Source organism: Pogoniulus pusillus, chromosome 12, assembly GCF_015220805.1.
Source record: "Pogoniulus pusillus isolate bPogPus1 chromosome 12, bPogPus1.pri, whole genome shotgun sequence".
Lineage (NCBI taxonomy): Eukaryota > Metazoa > Chordata > Aves > Piciformes > Lybiidae > Pogoniulus > Pogoniulus pusillus.
In genome coordinates this window covers 27,581,736-27,601,854 of record NC_087275.1, presented here as the reverse complement: position 1 = coordinate 27,601,854, position 20,119 = coordinate 27,581,736, and the positions used below count along the sequence as shown (strand labels likewise).

General features: G+C 46.5%; 1 long non-coding RNA gene across 1 annotated transcript; it reads left to right on the top strand.

The window, feature by feature from the left end:
• Positions 1 to 4,551: 4,551 nt before the first annotated feature.
• Positions 4,552 to 19,905, top strand: LOC135180023 (uncharacterized). The gene is made up of 4 exons (XR_010304251.1): positions 4,552 to 4,585; positions 5,133 to 5,223; positions 16,233 to 16,409; positions 18,954 to 19,905. It is a non-coding gene; the product is annotated as an uncharacterized LOC135180023 (long non-coding RNA).
• The last annotated feature ends 214 nt before the right edge of the window (positions 19,906 to 20,119 follow it).

The window sequence follows — 20,119 nt, the reverse complement described above, 5'->3', positions numbered from 1 at the left end:
CAAGTGCAGGTTCACATCCCACTCTGCTCTGCCCTGGTGAGACCACACCTGGAATACTGTATCCAGTTTTGGGCTCCCAAATTCAAGAATAGACAAGGATCTACTGGAGAGAATCCAACGAAGAGCTGTGAGGATGGCTAAGGGACTTGGACATCTCTCCTATGAAGAAAAACTGAGAGACCTGGGACTGTTTAGTCTGGAGAAGGCAGAGAGGAGATCTTTTTAATGTCTATAAATATCTGATGGGTGGGTGTCAAGAGGAGGGGGACAAGCTCTTCTCAGTGGCAGCTGGCAATAGGACAAGGAACAATGGATATAAGCTAGAACACAGGAAGGTCCACCTCAACATGAGGAGAAACTTCATTATAGTGAGAGTGATGGAGTACTGGAACAGACTGCTCAGAGAGGTTGTGGAGTCTCCTTCTGTGGAGACTTACTAGACCCACCTGGATGCATTCCTATGCAGCCTGCCCAGGTGATCTTGCTTTGCCAGAGATGTTGGACTAGGTGATCTCTAGAGATCCCTTCCAACTCCTAGCATTCTGTGATCCATCATCGATGCTGCTACCAGCAAGACTAAGCCTTCAGACTTGCAGAAGGCTTGAACATCTTCTGAGCTGTGCATGACATAACAGCAAGGCTCTCAAATGCTATTAAGAGCTTGTTGTAGGAACGAGATTTTAATAGCCAATATAGACTGTGACGATGCAGCCAAACGAGCACCGTTCCTGAGTGTTTGTTTTCTCCGAGCCCTGGAGATGAGTAGTTACAGGGAAATCTTGAGTTCATTAAAATCAAAGATGCTCCTTGTGTGTGCAATTGCTGAGAGAAGGGTGACAGAGAGCGTTCCCTGCACGGAGAACAAAGCATGCCTGCCTATGCAATAATATTCCCACAGTGATGTTAAAGAAAATTTAATGAATTCTAATGACCTGACTTAATGCTTTCTAAATGCTGCACAGCAGCAAGATGTGGTTGTTTGTTAGCAGGTAAACGTTTTGCTGATGGCTGAAGCAGGAATTTTTAGGAGACTTATTTATGTAATGATAAAAAATGTGTTATCGAGTCAAATGTGCTGATACTACTTCTGTGAGTTAGTCTGTCTGCTTGGTCTGATAGTCTGACTGCATATACATAAGTGATGCCAGCCATAAGGGAAAAAAAAGTGTCAGCATCCCTTCCTGGTAGTGACAAATATTATTTATTCCAGCAAGGCAGGTCTTTTGGACAGGAAAAGGAATAATTTCAGGTTTACTCGAGGCAGTGGGGGAGAGGGAGTGCCCTCTCTTCTGACATCAGTCACACAGCCCTCTTGGTCAGACCTGCCTGAGGCTGTTAATTTCACAGCCCTCTGGTTCAAATGATTTAAGCAATCAGAAAAAACATCTGATTTCTACCTTTAACGTTGTATTTTGTGTTGCTTTTTCTTTCAATGCTTGCTTGAAAAGCAGTATTCAAATACCAGCTGACTTTAGAGTCTGCTTTGTTTAACCTATGGAACTGAAGGTAGCCTGGAAGAAGTTCAGAACAAAGACAGTAGACTTTATCTCCCCATGTTCAGCCACTCAAGACTTGCAGAGCCCGTGGGGCATTTACAGGAAGTGTTCAGAGGTGCTGGGACTGGAAAATGTCCAGATTTACTGCAAAGGCTGAGAAAGAGGAGCATAGAATCAGATACCAGCCCATTAGCATCCTCCTTCCCAAGGGACTGTGAGTGAGACCTGCCACTGCTGCCAGCAAACCCCAGGTCTCCCCTAGGCTTTTTGGGCTCCAAGTTCTCTACGTTGTAGAGCACTACTTCTAGGTAACGGAGTTCTGTGCTTGTTGTTTTCAGTGTCTTGCCCAAAGAGAAATACTTCTCAGTAGTAGTGACACAAAGCCATCTGGGTTTTACCATTCAAACATACCACATACCTAAAAACAATTACATGAATCAATTTAGTACTTACTACTTATTTAATACTTTAGTACTTGAGGGAGAAACAGGCCACACCTTGAGTACTGTGTCCAGTTCTGGGCCCCTCAATTCAAGAGAGATGTTGAGGTGCTGAAATGTGTCCAGAGAAGGACGATGAAGCTGGTGAGAGGTCTGGAACACAAACTCTATGAGGAGAGGCTGAGGGAGCTGGGGGTGTTTAGTCTGGAGAAGAAGAGGCTCAGGGGGAACCTCTACAACTAGCTGAAGGGAGGTAGTAGAAAGGTGAGGTTGGTCTCTTCTGCCAGGCATCCAGCAATAGAACAAGGGGACACAGTCTCCAGTTGTGCTGGGGAAGTATAGACTGGATGTTAGGAGGAAGTTCTTCACAGAGAGAGTGATTTCCCCTTGGCATGGGCTGCCCAGGGAGGTGGTGGAGTCATCATCCCTGGAGGTGTTCAAGAAAAGACTGGATGAGGCACTTAGTGCCATGCTCTAGATGACTGGACAGGGCTGGTGGTAGGTTGGACTGGGTGATCTTGGAGGTCTCTTCCAACCTGGTTGATTCTGCACTTCTATGATTTCCCTTGTGTGCTTATTTGATTTCCACCTGGGGTGGTGCTCAGCCAGTGATGGGAGCAGATTCTTAAGCCCTGCTGTCACCACCAGAACTGCAACAACACAAGTGCTGCAGTCCAGGCTACCCTGCACCCTTCAGCTAACACCCAGACATGAGAAGTGGCACTGCCAGAGAGTACTGAGGGTACAGGGCTAGGGCTGGGTGATAGGTTGGACTGGATGATCTTGGAGGTCTCTTCCAACCTGGCTGATTCTATGATTCTATGTTTTTTCTCTTTTACCTGATGTAAGACACTTTGTAGAGCATTTGACATGGTCTCCTGGTAGCTAATAGGAATAAATACATCAGTGTAATGTTAAGGAATGCATCTTTGCTACCAAAAAGTAGCTATTTATCCTGGAATAGCTCAGTTTCAGGCATCATCAGCTTGTAGTGCTGCATGTAATCTTTCAAGCCCTCCCTTCTGGATGGCTGCCTTCTCGCTGACTGCAGCCATAGAGGTAAAGAAGTGGCCTGACAAATTTATGCCTTCTTCAGTCACTCTCTGAACACTAGAGCCACTTGCCAGTACCTTGTAAAGATCAAATATCTTCCCTCTGTTATCTGACAGTGATATGAATCCTACCTGCTGATGTGATTGCTGCTTTCCAGCCCAGAACACACTCGTTTACTGAGCATGTCATGTTTGAAACTGACTAAACCCCAAAGTAAATCTCCCCTCTCCTTACATCTCTCATTTTGGGGTTTGGAGAAAACAGACAGAGTTGCATGCTGAATTAAAATCACAGAACTTTGGAAGTTGGAAGAGACCTCCAGAGATCATCTAGTCCAACCTCCCTGCCAAGGCAGGATCCCCTAGGGTAGTTCACACAGGAATGCATCCAGGCAGATTTTGAAAGTCTCCAGAGAAGGAGACTCCACAGTCTGCCTGGGCAGCCTGCTCCAGTGCTCTCTCACCCTCACTTTAAAGAAGTTTCTCCTCATATTGAGGTAAAACCTTCTATATTCCAGTTTGTAGCTGTTGGTCTTTGTCTTATCACTTCTGACTACTGAAAAGAGGTTGGCCCCATTCACACAAAGATACTTGTATACATTGATCAGATCTCTTCTCAGTCTTCTCTTCTCCAGACTAAACAGCCCCAGGGCTCTCAGTCTGTCTCCATGGGGGAGATGCTCAAGTCCTCCAGTCATCCTTGTGGCCCTCTGCTGGACTGTCTCCAGCAGGTTTCTGTCCCTCCTGAACTGGGGAGCTTAAAACTGGACGCAGTATTCCATGTGTGATCTTACCTGGACACAGTAGAGGGGCAGGACCTCCCTAGCCCTGCTGGCCACACTTTTTTCCTGATGGACCCCAAGTTGCCATTGACTCTTCTGGCCACAGGGTCACATTGCTGGCCCATGCAGAACTTGCTGTCCACCAGCACTCCAAGATCTTTCTCCACTGAGTTGTTTTACAGCAGGGCAGCCCCCAGCCTGTTGTTATTCATCCCCAGATGCAGGACCCTGCACTTGTCCTTACTGAACTTCATAAGGTTTGTCTTCATCCAGCATTCAGCCTGTCCAGATCTCATTCGATGGCAGCACAACCTGACAGGTTGTCAGCCACCCCCCAAGTTTTCTGGATAGCTTGTATCATCAGCAGACTTGCTGAGAGTACACTCAATGCCCTCATCCAGGTTGTTGATAAAGATATTAAACAAAACTGGACCCAGTGCTGATCCCTGGGGAACACCACTGTTCCTTTTCTTTCCTGTCCATCTTCTTCCCCGCCCCCGTCTTCCTCCTTTCTTCTCTGTCTCCTTCCTTCCCCCCATCTTCTTCTTTTCATCTCCATCACTATCCTTTTCCTCTTCATCTCCATTCAGCACCACCTCCCCTTTTCCACCATATTTGCCCTTTTCCCAACTCACACTGCATTTCCCTCGTTTCCCCCCAAACACAGAGCACCTGGGTTCTGTTGGAGTCTCCTCCCACCCCAGGTGTGACCACTTTGCCCTCCCTGCCCACTCCCCTTTATAATCAGCCCCAGAAAAGGCAGAAGCCCTGAGCTTGCCTAACTGGGCAGAGGCATCCTTCTCCTGTCGTCACTGGTGAGTACTCCTGGTGCATCACTGGGTGAATGGTGAAGGGGATAAAGGCTGGGGGGCCTGGTGGCCCCCAGTTAGGTAGCAATAGGCTTGCCATTTACTCTAGCATCACCCATGGGTGCTGGCTGGGTCTCCTTAGGCTGAGCTCCTCTATGCTCAGCTGCATCTTTCTCCTTGTTTGTAAAACTGTAAAAAATGTCAGGAATCAATCACAGAATGTCAGGGTCTGGAAGGGACCTCAAAAGCTCATCCAGCCCAACTCCTCTGCCAGAGCAGGATCACCTAGGCCAGATCACACTGGAGTGTGGCCAGGTGGGTCTTGAGTATCTCCATAAAGGGAGACTCCACAACTCCCCTAGACAGCCTCTTCAGTGTTCTGTTTTACCCTCACAGGGAAAAAAAATTATTCCATGTTTCCATGGAACTTCCTATGCCTCAGCTTCCACACACTGCCCCTTGTCCTGTCCTTGGGCATCACTGAGCAGGGTCTGGCCTCATCCTTCTGGCACTCACCCTTTACATCTGACATGATCCAATTACCATTGTGCAGCCAGGAAGAAACTGAAATAGCCACACGGTCCTCTCTCATTCCATAGCTGGAGCACAGTTTACAGCCTTCATTTCTTCAATGCATCCTTACTGTGAGTAAAATCCACTATCTGAGGATACCTTGGAAAACCACTTGTAACATTCCCAGGTTGTAGATATGATTCGAGTTAGTTGCTTAGCAAGGCTGAACTTCAGCTCAAATATTTGGGGGGATGGTTTTGCCACCAGTGAAAATGTATTTGATTAATCATGCTTGAAAGCTTGAAGCATTTTTATTTGAAGATTAGTTCATGGTTCTTATTAGTATAAATAATTGTTATTATTATTAGAATCATAGAATTGTCAGGGCTGCTCACTCCTCCCATTAATTTCTGTAGGCTCATTCCTTCCTCAAGTGCAGTGCTGCGCTTTTATCTGATTTCTGGATCCCCACATAGAGAATGCAGAGCTATGCAGAAGTTACAGCATCACAGAATTGTCAGGGTTGGAAGGGACCTCAAGGATCCTCCAGTTCCTGCTGCTCAAGGAGGTGGTGGATTTGCCATCCCTGGAAGTGTTCAAGAAAAGCCTGGCTGAGGCACTTAGTGCCATGGTCTAGTTGACTGGCTAGGGCTGGGTGCTAGGTTGGAGTGGATGATCTTGGAGGTCTCTTCCAACCTGGTTGATTCCATGATTCCAGCCCCTCTGCCATGGGCAGAGACACCTCACACTGAACCAGGTTGCTCAGCCACATCCAGCCTGGTCTTAAAAACCTCTAGGGATGGGGCTGTTGTCAAAGGTATGTTCTTTGTTGTATTAAACACAAAAGGAGACACCATATCCTCCAGTGCAAAGTTCAAGAGGACTCAAATATCAGCACAGTCTTTGGAAATTTTGAACAGGGAGATTCCTACTTCATGCAGCAGCTGCCAGGATGCCTCAGTGGAGTCACCACAGAATCTCCTTTTCCTGGAGGGCAGAGCAGATTCCTTCCTTTCTCCTTAGGGGACTGTTTTGCTAAGCCACCCCTCACAAAAGCTGGACCAGATTTCAGATATTTCCTGTCCCTAGTGAAGTGCTTTGCATTCACAGCCGGAAAGAGCATGAAGGAAAAAGAGAGAAACAACTCTACCCAAACCCTTAATTCTATTTCAGATGAGTATTAATAGAACTAATTAGTTGCTTCTGAGTTGCTGAATCCTATCCAATAAATGTGGCCAGGTGGCTAATATCTTTGTTCTGGGATCAGACAAGCATCCATCATCCAAACTAGGAGCTATTAGACAGCTCATTATAGCTGAGCGACGGCTATTGATCAGTGAAGCCTTGGGCCCAGAGTTTGCAAAACTTGAAATTTATCAGCTGGCTTTCAGAGGCACCAGCTCTTCAGTGCTGTTTGCCTCGGGGAAATCTGGCAGAGGCTTAGCACTTCTGAGACTCAGGTCATTTACTTAGCTGGGTAAGTGCAGATTTATAAACCCCTACTTCCTTTTCAAATTGCAGAGTTTTATATGCTTGCTAAATCCATGTCATTTTGTGAAAATAAGAGATTGAAATCGTAGGGTAGGCTAATGTACTTTAGACAGCTGTGCTCAGCATATTTTTTTTCTTCTGGCTCTGTTAGTGCTGGTTCCCTGATGGCCCCCCTCTACAAGTTCCATTTGTCAAAATGGGGCAGAATCACAGAAACATCCAAGTTGGAAAAGACCCTCAGGATCACCCAAGTCCAACCTATAACCCTACTTTACAAGATTCATCTTAAATCCTATCCCTAAGCACCACATCTAAACAACCCACAAATGCATCCAGGGTTGGTGACTCCACCTCCCCGGGCAGCCCATTCCAATGCCAGTCACTCTCTCTGGCAAGAACTTCCTCCTAACATCCAGCCTAAACCTCCCTCAGCACAACTGGAGACTGTGTCCCCTTGTTCTGTTGCTGGTTGCATGGGAGAAGAGACCAACCCCCACCTGGCTACAATCTCCCTTCAGGTAGTTGTAGACAGCAATGAGGTTACCCCTGAGCTTCCTCTTCTGCATGCTAAACAACCCCAGCTCCCTCAGCCTCTCCTCATAGGGTTTGTGTTCCAGGCCTCTCACCACCTTTGTTGCCATTCTCTGTATGTGTTTCAGTATCTCAACATCTGTCTTGAATTGAGGAGCCCCAGAGATGAACACAGTACTCAAGGTGTGGCCTGACCAGTGTTGAGTACAGGGAAGGAATATCCTCCCATGTCCTACTGGCCACGTTGTTACTGATCTAGACTAGGATGCCATTGGCTTTCTTGGCCACCTGGGCACACTGCTGGCTCATGTTCAGCCTACTGTTAGGACAGCAATACTGCAGCAGTGTTGCTGGCCATGGTTTCATACCCTGCTTGCAAATGCTCTGCTTTCAGAAAGAGCTGCCAGAAGTGATGCTCTTAAAACCAACTCTGTGTTACAAGGGTTTTCCCCTTTCTGTGACCTTGGTGGTAATTAAGTGTCTTGTTCTCACAAGGCAAAAAATATGAAGCATGAATTGGACCTGCTGGCCTTGTTGTTGATTTATGGGTCAAGTCTTTAGCTGTTACAGACAGAAATTTTAAGTCTCTGATTAGGAAGCCCTGCTGATTTAAGGATCTCACAAGAAATGTGTGCATAATGAATTATCTACAGATGATAATTCAGATTGTTCCTTGATGATTCATATCACCTTCCTTTATTAAATTACCATTTTAAAAGTCTAGCAAGGGCAATGCAGGCTGACAGGTGGTGACATTACAATGTATGTAACAGGATAAGCATGTTGCAAATTTAGATAAAGGGGTGTTTGGCCCCAATCAGATGTCAATAAAAGCAAAGGCAGGTTTAGGCTGGACATTAGGAAGAAATTCTTCATGGAAAGAATATTGCCCATTGGAATGGGCTGCACAGGCAGGTGATGGAGTCACCATCCCTGGAGGTGTTTAAAAATAGGCTGGATGAAGCACTTAGTGCCATGGTTTAGTTAATTAGAAGTGTTAGTTGATAGGTTGGACTCAATGATTTCGAAGGTCTTTTCCATCCTGGTTGATTCTGTGATCATTTCTCCCTCTTGTGTATCTAAAATTGTGTTTATTTTTTTCCTCACTTGACCAAAAGTTTCCAGTGAGCTGCCTGTGGTGAAGTCTTGCTCCAGTATTAGTTGCCAGATTAATAATAGTTATTAATATTGGTATTAGGTATTAGTACTGTAGAATATATCTGGTTGCAAGAGACCTCAAAGATCATCCAGTACAACCCTCAGTGAACCACTGAAGGGTCAATGCTAAACCGTGTCCCTAAGTGCCAGGTGCTTGAACATCCCCAAGGATGGTGACTCCATCATTGCCCTGTGCAGACCATTCCAACGTTTGACACCCCTTTCAGTGAAGAAATGTTTCCTAATATCCAGCCTAAACCTCCCCTGCTGCAGCTTGTAACCATTTTCTCTAGTTCTGTCGCTAATCATCAAGAGGAGGCTGACCCCTTTTTGCTCCAACCTCCCTTCAGGTATTTGTAAAGAGCAATGAGGTCTTCCTTCAGCCTCCTCTTCTCCAGACTGAACAGCCTCAGCACCCTCAGGTGCTCCAGGCCCTTCACAAGCCTCATTGCCTCTCCCTGGGCATGGTACATCACCTCAATATCCTTCCTCTAGTGAGTGGCACAAAACTGATTGCAGCACTTGAGGTGTGGCCTCACCAGTGCTGAGTACAGGGGAATGAGCACCACCCTGTTCCTGCTAGGCGCAGTGTTTCTAGTAAAAGCCAGGATGCCACTGGCTTTAATGACCACCTGGGCACACTGCTGACTATTAACCAGCAGTCCCAGCTCCTTCTCCAAGTTGCAGCTTTCCCACCACGCATCCCCAAGTCAGTTGCAGTATTATTTGCTAGTACAAAATGGTACTGCCCTTCCTTAGAGAACACTGAGGGCTGTCAGGTGTCACCAAAATCTCTACATATGTGGGTAACTTATTACAAGGATGTGTAAAAAATGTGTGGCAAAGTGAACAGTTCTTTTTTTCCCCTTTCGATTCAGCTTCTGTTAACAAGGGCTTGTTGACTCTTACAAAGACACACTCAGGAAATGGGAAATACGTGCTGCATCCCATGCCCTCTGGAAGGGGTCTGTAGCAAATCAGTACTGCAGGCAGCACGTGTCTCCTATGCCCTGATGGTGAAGGAAACATGATGAGCCTGAGTAGTGGGAAATGCAAGCGCACCGATTCTGCCGTTGCTTTAGTGCCATGTTGTATTTTTCTCTAAGCAAACACATGATAGCAATCTCTGTCTCTGCATCTGACATACCTCAGGAAAGGATTAGAAAATGCCATTAGCCGCAGTTAGTCTTCACCATGACATGTCCCTGTAAGAAGGCTCTGCTTATTTCATAGACTCATAGTCAGGGTTAGAAGGGACCATAAGGATCATTAGTTCCAACCCCCCTGCCATGGGCAGGGACACTCTACCCTAGAGCAGGCTGCCCACAACCTCAGCCAGCCTGGCCTTAAATGCTTCCAGGGATGGGGCCTCAACTGCCTTCCTGGACAACCCATTCCAGGCTCTCACCACTCATGCTGAAGAACTTCCTCCTCACACCTAGTCTGAACCTACCCAACTCCAGTTTTTCTCCATTCTCCCCAGTCCTGTCACTCTCTGATATCCAAAACAGTCCCTCCTTAGCTTTTTCATAGGCCCCTTTCAGATACTGAGAGGTCACAAGAAGGTCACCTGGGAGCCTCCTCCAGCCTGAACAGCCCCAACTCTTTCAGTCTGTCCTCATAGCAGAGCTGCTCCAGCCCTCTGGTCATTCTCATGGCCCTCCTCTGGACACGCTTCAGCACCTCCACATCCTTCTTGTAATGGGGGCTCCAGAACTCGATGCAGTAGTCCAGGTGGGGTCTCACCAGAGCAGAATAGAGGGGAAGAATCACCTCCTTTGACCTGCTGGCCACACTTCTCTTGATGCAGCCCAGGATCTGGTTGGCCTTCTGGGCTGCAAGTGCACACTGCTGGCTCATGTTGAGCTTCTCATCCACCAGCACCCCCAGGTCCCTCTCCTCAGAGCTGCTCTCCAGCCAGTCACTGTCCAGCCTGTATTTGTGCTTGGGATTGCCTTGACCCAGATGCAGGACCCTGTGTGTTTCAGAAGCTCGTGAACAAAGTCTCAAAAGGAGCCCTGTACCCTCAGTACTCTCTGGCAGTGCCACTTCTCATGCCTGGGTGTTAGCCGAAGGGTGCAGGGTAGCCTGGACTGCAGCACTTTTGTTGTTGCAGTTCTGGTGGTGACAGCAGGGCTTAAGAATCTGCTCCCATCACTGGTTGAGCACCACCCCAGGTGGAAATCAAATAAACACACAAGGGAAATTGTAGAATAGCAGAATCAACCAGGTTGGGAGAGACCTCCAAGATCACCCAGTCCAACCTACCACCAGCCCTGTCCAGTCATCTAGACCATGGCACTCAATGTCTCATCCAGGCTTTCCTTGAATACCTCCAGAGATGGTGACTCCACCATCTCCCTGGGCAGCCCATTCTAATGCCAGTCACTCTCTCTGGCAAGAGCTTCCTCCTAACATCCAGCCTAGACCTCCCTCAGCACAGCTTGAGGCTGTGTCCCCTTGTTCTGTTGCTGGTTGCCTGGGAGAAGAGACCAATCCCCACCTGGCTACAGCCTCCCATCAGGTAGTTGTAGACAGCAATTAAGCCACCCCTGAGCTTCCTCTTCTCCAGGCTAAATAACCCCAGCTCCCTCAGCCTCTCCTCAGAGGGCTGTGTTCCAGGCCTCTCACCACCTTTGTTGCTGTTCTCTGTATGTGTTCCAGTATCTCAACATCAGAAAATAACGTCTGCATTTTGAAGGTGCTGAGTGGTAAAGGCAAAAGGCATTGTTCTATATCTACAGTAGTTTCCCAAAGAGTGTGCTGTTCCTGTGAAACATTAGCTCTGCAACTCTTGAACCCTGGGGTTTTGTATTATCTTGCCTATACATAAGCTACAGAGGAACAAAATCATATTCTAGACTTCAGTAAATTTCACATTCCATTGCCTGTAATAAACATCTTCTTGGCAATAATTTAGTAAGCCCAGCAAAACAAGGATGCAGCAAATGCAGTTAAAATGTCATTAATGCACAGAAAATCAGCTTGTAACAGCTTGTGCAAGAAAAAAAATTACTTTCAGCAGGAGGATTTATATATTTTCCATAGGGAAATCCTGGGAGACTTATGTGTGGATGCTTATGCAGTGCATGCACAGTAAAATCCACTGCATTTTGGACACCCAGGGCTTTGGTAGGTTCCTTAAAACACTGCTCAGCACAGCCCAATGCTAGGAGCTCAGGATTCAATGCACCTTTGCTACACAGCACAGGAACACAGGATGTTAGGGGTTGGCAGGGATCTCTAGAGATCATCAACCCAACCCACCTGCTGGATTGGGACTATATAATCTAATGCAGGTTGCACAGGAACACATCCAGACAAGTCTTGAAAGTCTCCAAAGAAGGGCTGCACAACCTCCCTGGGCAGCCTGTTCCAGTGCTTTGTGACCTGAACAGGGAAGAAATTCTTCTTCATGTTGAGGTGGAACTTCCTGTGCTGTAGTTTACATCTGTTGCCCCTTGTTATATCTCAGAGCACAATTGAGCAGAGGCTGTTTCTGCCCCTTCCTTCTTGATGCTCAGCCCTCAGATGTTTATAGACATTTATTAGATCCCTGTCAGCCTTTGCCTCTCTAGACTAACCAGGCCCAGGTCTCTCAACCTTTCCTCATAAGGCAGTGTTCCAGTCCCTTAATCATCCTTGTAGCCCTCTGTTTGACTCTGTCCAGCAGATCCCTGTCTCTCTTGAATCGGGAGCCCAGAACTGGATGCAGTATTCCAGGTGGAGCCTTGCTAGGACAGAGTAGAGGGGGAGAAGAACCTGCCTCAATCTGCTGGACACACTCTTCTCAATGCTTCCCAGCATCCCATTGCCAGCATTGCTGTCCTACGGAGAACTTGTTGTCCACCCCCTCATTGTGTCAGAACCACTGCTTAAAGATGACTTCCACAAGCAGCCTTTTTACTATTGTGATAAAGTTTGTGGCTGGCAAAAAAAACAAAGGTGCTGTTGGGGCAGCTGCAGGAGTGGCTGCTAGAGATACTCGAGGTCATACAAAATCAAGCCATAGTTAGGTCTATCTTCAGAGGATGCTAAAAGGTGTTTGTGAGTTGGTGTTTATTTTTTCTTATTTTGTGGGTTTTCTGAATTTATGAACCAACTGCTTTACAGTCAACACAAAACTGTTGCTGAACCACAAAACTGTATTAGCACATCTCTGCTGGGGGAGGAGGGGATAATTTATCTTTAAGACTGGCTGCTCCATAACCAGAAACTTCCTATAACACTAACTCCTTCAGTCACACCAACGAAAAAGCATTTCTCACCGTTCAATCTCATTATGTTACCCTTCACTTGATCTTAATTATTCTGCTATATTCTCACCTCAGAAATATTCTCCAGTAAGCCTTAACCTCTCCTCAAGTATCACTTGCATTTCAAAAGCCTCTCCAATTTAATTCCAAACCCCAGTCCTTCTCTAAGCTACTTTATCCCTTCTGACCTCTTAACATCATTCCAATCTCTCACCCATTTGCATCTCTTATTTTTCCTCTGTTATCAGGGGTATTTCTGTGTATGTGTGTGTGTATGAATACAGTTACCATGATCCTTCTCTGAACCTTTCATTAACTTTCCGGAGCTCTCAACTTACTTCTGGGATATGACTAAGGCAAAATATGTAGGTGATTTTAAAAGCTCCCTGGAAGCACTCAGAGGAGTCATCTGTGTAAAATGGAGCAGAAGCCCTTTGAGAAAAGGCTGAGAGAGCTGGGGGGATGTTCAGCCTGGAGAAGAGGAGGCTCCAGGGAGAACTTACCGCTCTCTGCCCGAAGGGAGGTTGTAGCCAGATGGAGGTTGATCTCTTCTCCCAAGCAACCAGCAACAGAACAAGAGGACACAATCTCAAGCTGTGCCAGGGCAGGTTTAGGCTGGACATTAGGAAGAAGTTCTTCACAGAAAGAGTGATTGGCATTGGAATGGGCTGCCCAGGGAGGCAGCTTTAAAAGGAGACTGGATGAGGTGCTTAGTGCCATGGTTTAGTTGATTAGATGGTATTATGTGATAGGTAGGACTCAATGATCTCAAAGGTCTTCTCCAACCTGGTTAATTCCATGATTGAAGTGACACTTGCCACACAAAAAGGACAATGTTTGTTTCAGATGGTTTTGTTCAGATAAACTGATGGGCTACTGTCAGGACAAGCACTATCAACAGGTTTCATGACAAAGCCAGGAAAAGTGAAAGAGCAACATCCACTGAAAGATGGCCAAAAGTGACAGAGGGAGCAGGTAGATTAATGGTTTAGAGAGGCAGCAAATGCAACTCTGGATGGGTAGAGGCTGGTGAAAAAGTCATGGTGCAAAGATTCAGGCACAGAGGGAGCTACCTACGTGCACTGCAGGGTATGTACAGGCTTTACTGAGTAGCTAGTCAGGAAAAATGAAGAGTGGGAACTGAAACCATTAAGATAACATTTGCTCAAGTGTTTTTAAAAGATGGATTGCAGTGCCATTCTCTGCTTACTTTTCAACTGATTATTATTCTTCCTTTAGCCTTCGGTGTAATCTCAGTGATTTCAGACAGATTTGCCTTGTCACAAGGTCCTTCTGTATGCAAAAAGTGTGCAGCCAATAAATCCCAGTATTAAATGTTTACACTTTCCTGCACTTCAAGGGGTGAAATTAACACGAACCAGTCTCATAATTAATCTCTCTAGAGAAGTAACTGCAAAAAGAGTTTAAATTCATACATTTCCCATGTGGATCCTTTAGCATCCAGTTCTCTTCTTAACCTCTATCCTGAAAGTGTGGAGCTGTTAGTATTTTTCTAATAGATGTCTTGGATTCTCTCTCGGCAAGAGTGTCATCTTCTGGTCTATCATGCTCTTCTTTTAACCTCTCCAGGTCTGTTGGTTGTGAAAATTGTTCAGTCATAAGTTGAGGTTTTTCTTCTTTCTCTAGCGATATGTGACGGAGAAGGTAGGAGAGAATTGTTTTCAGGACTGGAGCTGGAAGAATGGAAATAAAAATTTAAGAGATTAAAAATTCACATTATTTATTAAAAAAAAATGGAATCTAGGATAAGAATTAAAGAGAATGGTTATTTGCCAGCACTTCATTTTAATAGCTGCCAAAGGTTAAAGTGGATAATGAAAGGAAGTTTCAGAGCAGAAAGAGCAATGCTCCGTCCCTGGAAGTGTTCCAAGGCTGGGCTAGATGGATCACATGATGTCAGGAGTTGAAAGGGACTCAAAGAGATCCTTGAGCCTAACCTCCCTGCCAGAGCAGGACCATACAATCCAGCTCAGGTCACAGAGGAACACATCCACACCGGCCTTGGAAGTCTCAAGAGAAGGAGACTCCACAGCCTCTCTGGGGAGCCTGTTCCAGTGCTCTGTGACTTTTGCAGTAAAGAAGTTCCTCTTTGTGTTGAGGTGGAAGCTCCTGTGCTGCAGCTTACATCCATTGCTCCTTGTCCTATCCCAGGGAGCAAGTGAGCAGAGCCTGTCCCCCTCCTCCTGACCTCCAGCCCTCAGATATTTATAAACGTTTACTAGATCCCCTTTCAGTCTTCTCTTCTGCTGACTAAGCAGCCTCAGGTCCATCAGCCTCTCCTCATCAGGCAGTGCTCCTGTCCCCTAATCATCCTTTTAGCCCTCCTCTGGACCCTCTCCAGCAGATCCCTGTCCCTCTTAAACTTGGGAACCCAAAACTGAATGCAGTACTCAAGATGAGGTCTCACCAGAGCAGAGTAGAAGAGAAAGAAAACCTCACTTGATCTGCTGGACACACTCCTCCTAATACACCCCAGGATGCCATTGGCCTTCTTGGCCACAAGGGCACACTGCTGTGCCATGGGGAACTTGTTATCCACCAGCGCTCTCAGGTCCCTCTCCACAGGACTGCTCTCCAGCAGATCACCTCCCAGCCTGTATGGTACAGTTGATTATTCCTCCCCAGATGCAGGACTCTGCACTTGTCCTTGTTGAACCTCCTTTGGTTCCTCTGTGCCCAGCTCTCCAGTCTGTCCTGGTCTCACTGGATGGGCACACAGCCTTCAGTTGTATCAGCCAAGCCTCGTAGTTTGGTGTCATCAGTAAACTTGCTGAGCAGACTCTGTCCTCTCATCAATACCATTGATGAAAATATTGAACAGGACTGGACCCAGTACTGATTCCTGGGGCACTCCACTGGTTACAGCTCTCCAAGTGGACCTGGCACCATTGATCACCACTCTTTGAATTCTATCCTGTAACCAGTTCCTATTCCACCTCACTGTCTGCTCTTCCATCCCACACTTCATGAGCTTGCTCACTAGGATGTCATGGGAGACAGTGCTAAGGCTTTGAGCAACCTGGTCTAGTAGAAGGTGTCTCTATCCATGAGCCAGAGTAGGGTGTTTCTCCCTGCTCACCACGTGACTGCCCTGCTGTGAGTATTTCTATAGATGCTTCTACCAGCTCCTGCAGAGTGGATATAATATTGTAACTGATGGAGAACTTTCCAGCTGTATGTCTTCCCAAATAAAGGTTAGTTTTCACTTTGCACTCAGTAAACTGGAGTCACACTGAGTTTTTTGTAAGTTATGTCTTTTAGATACAGTTCTCTTTGTCTCTGAGTTCCTGGAAAATGTAACTTCAGTGTAATTGGATTGTTTCACACAGGTCCTCTCAGTTATGTGCTGTTGTATTTCCACATTTGAATCCACTGCCTCATTTAATGTGTATTTCTTTTTCCACTTTCTTATTTTTCACATTCTCCTTCACTGCATGTTTCCATGTATTTGCAGATGAAAATATCAGTCCTGCAGACCACATTATTCTTCTTGTCAGATTTATTAGGCTCCTGTTTGCTTTCCTGCCCATTCTGTTTGCCTCCTTGTCCTCTGCCTCCTTTCTGTGAGCAGCAGATCGAGGCCAGCCACCTTTCAGCTCATCCTGCCTTCTGCTTATATCCTGTCTCCTCATGCCTCTTTTATCCTTCTCCATTTTGGAAGTGTTTACTTTTTCTTGTCCCAGGTATGTGTTTTCCTGCTTCCAAGACACGTTGGTGGTATGTGAAGGCAACTGCTGAAGGTGATGGCATTGCAGAATAGCAGAATGCCAGGAGTTGGAAGGGAACTCTGGAGATCGTCAAGTCCAACCCCTCTGCCAAAGCAGAATCACCCAGGGCAGGTGATACAAGAAGGTATCCAGGTGGGTTTTGAAAGCTTCCAAAGAAGATTCCACAACCTCTCTGGGCAGCATGTTGCACTGCTCTGTCAGCCTCACCCTAAAGAAGAGTCTCTTTGTGTTGAGGTGGAATCTCCTGTGTTCTAGCTTGTACCTATTGTTCCTTGTTCTATCACTGGGCACCACCAAAAGGAGCCTGGCATCTCTCAGGTATTCATAGATGTTGATGAGATCCCCTCTCAGCCTTCTCTTCTCAAGACTGAATGAATAGAATTGGGTTATGTTGAACAGATGACAACTTGGTTGCACTGGATCAAGGACTAGTGTCCCTGGACATGAGGGAGGACAAAGGCACATGATAAGGGGAGCCTTTCCCCTCCCCAGGCTATCCCAGCCCCACAGCCAGAGGGGGAGGTCCATTGGCATGGGTCAAAAGAAAGGCTTTCAAGCTCCCTGCCCCAGTCACTCCCTATGTGAAACACAGGACTTGGAAGCAAAAGAATGAGGCAGTTTGTGGAGGAAATCGGAGTGGGAAGGGATAAAAAGGTGTGGTTGTATATACAAGTTGCTAGGCACCACACTTGTCTGGCACTGCCCTACACCTAGTCAGTGAAGTCTGTCCCTGTTCTCTCATTCAGCCTCCTTCCTGACCACTTTCCCGTGTACACATGAGGAGTCTGTGTGTCTGAGTGGCAGTAGTTGCAGTGGAACTCAGAAGTCTCAGCGCTCACATGCCTGTAGGGCACTGTGGGAGTATGTTGAAGGTGCATGTGCCAGCAGCAAGCATCAAGCTGGAACATCTGAAGAATAGAGTGAGTGGCCTCAGAGTCAGGAAGATACCAAAGGGTCTGCCAGTTGGCTGCTGGGGGCACCAGGATGCCGAGCCATTGATGGCTTACTCTAGTGTCTGGAGGTCACTGGAGAGATCTGTTTGTTTATACATGTGCCTGTCAGCAGCAACCACCTGGCTGGATCCAGAGTCATGCAGAAGGCCCTTATAGGTAGGTGTTGTGCTGCAGCTGAGCACCATTGTGGCTGTCCACACTGAATGTCCACTGGTGTGGCAGGAGCTCAGCTGGGTTGATGCTGAGACCTTCCAAAGCTCTGCACGTGCTGTCTAAACAGGAAGAAGGCTTTGATACAGACTGTCAAACCTCAAATCCTGCCTTAGCTTATCTGGAAAACACTTCTGCACTGTAAAGCTCTAATCCCTGCTGAAACCTCTTTGCAAGGGAGAGAAACAAAGAGAGCTGCAACATAAATCAGGCTGCTGTCGGTCAGTGTTTCCTATTAGCTTTCTTTGTAGAAGAAAAGGGTTTGCAATCAATAGCTTTGAATTCTATTTCTGCCTTTAAGTGACAAGTAAGATCACGTTTTTTAACAAAAAGACAAAGAGAAAGTCATTAATAGTTGATAATGCTCAGTCTCAGTGCCCTTGTATTACAATTTTAATACAGTAGAGCTGGGTGTACTAACTCAAGCATAATCGGACATTTCACATTGGTGGCAAAACAGGGAGGTATTTGCCCTGAGGGCAGCTGAAAGAAAATTGCCATTGCATAACAACCTTGGGCATTTGTCAGAGAAAAAGGCCACCGTATTTCATAGAATCATAGAATGCCAAAGATCATCTAGTTCCAACCACCTGCCATAGGCAGGGACACCTCCTGCTAGAACAGGTTGCTCAAGGCCTCATCCAAGCTAGCTTTGAACACTTCAAGGGAGGAAGCATCCACAACCTCCCTGGGCAACCTGTGCCAGTGTTTCACCACCCTCCCTGTGCAAAGACCCCTTTCCTAACATTTAGTTTAAATCTCCCCTTTTCCAGTTTAAACACGTTGCCCCTTGTCTTGTCATTAGAAGACCTTGTAAATAGTCCCTTTCCAGCCTTCTTATTGGCCCCCTTCAGGTACTGGAAAGTTTGATGGTTTAGGAGTTACCCACCCTGTCCTGCTCTTATGAAATCACCCAGACTGGACTACCAGCTGAGCTTCATTCCTGGACTTCATTTACAGCTTAGCACAATATACAAGCAGTTATTTAAAATATATCACAAATACATACAGCTATATACAGAAGTATACAAGTTAAAAGTAACACAGTAACACAATACCCTGCCCAGAAATCAGAGTCCCCAGGAGGGGCTCCCAACCACCCTTCCACCCTCTTTCCCTCCCCTCAGGAATAACCAGATTAATCCCCATAAATCTCACATGATGAACCTGGAGAGATCTGAGGTGAGATGCCAAAAAAGATGACAAGGAAGTTAGGGGTTTCCATGCCTCTACCTTATCCCAGAGTCTGCCTTATGTGCAAGGTGAGCTGTGAGGATCAACAAGGGGAGGTTAAAAGCAGAATGATTAGTTGGGTCACCCAGATCTAGGCAGAGCAGCAGGATCCCAGGGAGGAAAAAAACCCCACAGACATGACTCTGACAGCTAGACACTGTCTTATCTATGTTTCTGTCCTTGTTTTTATACATCTCAGCACGCCTATGAGTGAAGTAGACATCACCATTGTTTCCTTTTCACAGCCTGTAATCTAATTCTTCTCGTTAAAATATTCCAGTTAGCCTCAAACCAGCACAGAAGGTCACTACAAGGTCTCCTCGAAGCCTTCACTTCTCCAGACTGAAGAGTCCCAGCTCTCTTAGCAGAGCTGCTCCAGCCCTCTGAGCGTCTTTGTGGCCCTCCTCTGGACTAGCTCCAACAATTCCATGTCTTTCTTGTGTTGGGGACTCCAGAACTGCACACAGTACTCCAGGTGGGGTCTGATGAGAGCAGAGGGAGAATCTCCTCCCTTGCCCTGCTGGCCACGCTGCTCTTAATGCAGCCCAGGACATGGTTGCTGTCTGGGCTGTGTGCACTCGCTGCCAGCTCATGTTGAGTTTTGGTCCTTTCTTAAAGTGAGAAGAAATAAAACTCCATTTACTTATTATAGGCCCTCTGCAATAAAGAACATCTTGGGATCTCATGGGATAGACACCTTTAAGGCTTCCTACAAAGAAGCAGCAGAGAGGAGAGAGACTGAGGTATTCCGAGCTTCCTTGAAGAAGATTGGGAGGCTTTAATAGAACAGTGCCAGAGCAAAAGCAAAAACCTTGTCTGTTTTTACTCAGGCCATGCCAGATTACAGGAAAAAGAACAACTTCAGGGTGCTGCAGTATAGTTTTTGGTAGTTTCAGATCCCATGCACAGCTGGTTGGGATGATGAGTCTTCCAGGCTGCTCACTCCTGCATGCCTGAGTGGCAGCTGCAGCCAGCAACAATCAAAGTTGTGCCACAAATTGCCAATTCTCTTTCTCCCTCTATGCTCTTTATGATCTTTTCTTCCCTTACTTTTTCCTTCTCTTGATGTTTTCATTCTTTTTCCTACAATATTGTTTTACCTCCCTTCCTTGCTTCCTCACTTGCATCTCCATTGTGTCTCTACCCTCAGCCATGCCCTTGGTCTCCACTAGTTCTTCTTTCATTCCCTGGCTGGCCTTGTTGTCTCTTCCTCCTCTCAACCTGTCCTGCTGAGGTAAAGCAAAGCAGTTTTTTTGGCTGGAAGCAGTGTCTCCCCAACCAAACACGTTCCCCTGTGCCCCTTTGTGTCCCTTTGTGCACCAGTGCATGAAATGGAATGTAACATCAGAAAGGGTGACTTTGTTCAGCTCACCTTTCCCTTTCTGTCTACATCTCCTTCTTTCCCCTGTATGCTTCATATTTTGCATGCACTTGAACAGTGTCATA